The sequence below is a fragment of the Papilio xuthus genome, unplaced genomic scaffold, assembly GCF_000836235.2.
Source record: "Papilio xuthus unplaced genomic scaffold, Pxut_1.1 DF829673.1, whole genome shotgun sequence".
Classification (NCBI taxonomy): Eukaryota; Metazoa; Arthropoda; class Insecta; order Lepidoptera; family Papilionidae; genus Papilio; species Papilio xuthus.
This window is the reverse complement of record NW_013528976.1, coordinates 127,615-129,777: the sequence shown is the minus strand read 5'-3', so window position 1 is coordinate 129,777 and position 2,163 is coordinate 127,615. Positions and strand designations below refer to the sequence as shown.

At 24.7% G+C, this 2,163-nt stretch overlaps 1 long non-coding RNA gene across 1 annotated transcript; it reads left to right on the top strand.

Moving 5' to 3' along the window:
- The first annotated feature begins 99 nt into the window (after positions 1-99).
- LOC106114210 (uncharacterized) lies at positions 100-431 on the top strand. Its single transcript, XR_001227706.1, has 2 exons — positions 100-179; positions 370-431. It is a non-coding gene; the product is annotated as an uncharacterized LOC106114210 (long non-coding RNA).
- The last annotated feature ends 1,732 nt before the right edge of the window (positions 432-2,163 follow it).

The window sequence follows — 2,163 nt, the reverse complement described above, 5'->3', positions numbered from 1 at the left end:
CAACATACGATAAATGTACATATGTAAAAACACATTGGTACATGACGGGATTAGAACTCAAGACCTGCAGATTGCAAGTCAACTGCTTAACTCCTGAATCATTGACACTCAACGAGTTTCTTACTCTTCTTAATTGTGATTTTTTTGTTTTCAGGAAAACACCGATGCTATTGGAACAGGTGATAAATATTTTTCAATTTAATTCTAATACATTTTTACTAATATCATAAATACGAATGTTTGGATGGATGGATCTTGATGAAATTTGTCATAAATGTAGAACATAGTCTGGAAGAACACATAGACTATTAAGTTTTTAATATAAATTTACTTGTTGATATCAAAAATGTATTTAAAATTCTTTTTCAGATTATCCATCGACAAGTCGAGGTGGAATTTAAATAAATCCCAAATATATATATCCATTTTATAAAAAAAAACAACACTAGACCTTTCATCTAACTTCAGGTTCGCATTGAAAAAAAAAACATGTATAAAAAACATATTTAATTAATCGCCTATTTGATAAAATTAAAAAAAAAGTATTACGGTAATGAAATTTCACATCTTTTCAAAGAAAATCTCATTATTTATCTAATATGGATTACGTACAAGTATATTTGACCTAAAGTCAAACTGTATAGCTCACTAACGCCCCTCTGTCAGTGTCAAAACTCTCTAAAAATCCTCTTTGTCACTTCATTTTTTCTTTTATATAACTTTCTATGTCTTTCCGTTGGTTTTTTGAGACACAAAATTCTTATAAAACATCATATCTCTGTTTTATACAAATATTTAGGTCTCGGAAACCCACGGTAAGTTTGTTCTGACAGATTAACCGCGATAGTAGCGCCCCTCACTTGTTTGTTTTTAATAAAAATGTGTCAACCCTAATATTTGTACAGCCCTATTATAAAAAAAAAAACATTAACTTATAAATATTTCTCATATATTAAATTATAACTAAAGATGTTCATTTCGAACTGAAAGTGTAATTTAAATTAAATTTGACATAAATAAAAAGAATAAGTAAAATAAAAAAACATAAATATAACCTATTAGTAAAGAAAACACAAAAATGAGGCAAAAAAAAACAATCAGATTCCATTTTTCGAGGTAAATTACCTCAGTTTTATCATTCATAAGATAAAATAACACGTAGAAAATCATTCTCTATTTGAAATATTCCATTTATATGTCATTTAAAATTAAAATACAAATAAATTAACTCTTCATAAAAAAAATTAAAAAAAAAATGTGTTTAAATTGATTTCTTTTGTAGTAGTTTCATTGTTGTTAAGAAAAAAAAATCTCTTATTCGTGTACAATTTAAAATACAGATTAAAAAAATTATCAGCTGTCATTTCTTAATGGCGCCAAATACGTACAGAAATAATTAGTAATAAATCCATTGAAAATTTTATTTATTTTAACGAAATTATGTAATATTTGACGTTTAGACAAAAAAATAAAAAATTTGAGGTTATATTTTTTGCGATAATTGTGTTCATACAACTTTTGTTTGACAAATCGTAAGTTTTTTAGGAGAAAAATTCTGTGCAAATTATTTGTCATTCTGTATTTTTATGTAGATTTATTATCTGTAGAATTTTTTAGGAAATTATGATATTAAAAATATTAAATTACGATTTCTTTATTATGCTTTCTCCTGACAGATTTTTACAATGGTTTATGGTATTAGTCAATTTTATTTCTATAAAAACATTAGTTTGTTTCTTGATCGCCATTTTTTTAAAAACCAAAATGATTTCTTGTAGTTTTTTTTTCTAAATTATAAAAGAGTATGAATTAAAATTGATTATTACCATAGAAATTTTTGTCTTTGAATTTATTTCTGGCAACATTGTCGTTTTAAAATTCTTTTGCACAAAAAATGCGGTTCAAGTTTACTTTGTGTATTCATAATAATTTTCATCTTGAAAAATGTAATTTAAATATATTTTTTACAAACAAAAATGTTGTTTTCGTTTCAAATAAGGTTGTTAATTTTGTTTAGTTATTTGTATTTATTACTCGATCCGGAGTTTTGCTGTAAGATTAATTTAAACAGTTGAATAAAATTTATATTTTAACATTATTGTTGTTTTACTCTGTGACTGTGGTGACGGACATTTTGAATTTTTGCAGTATTTTTTTCAGCCA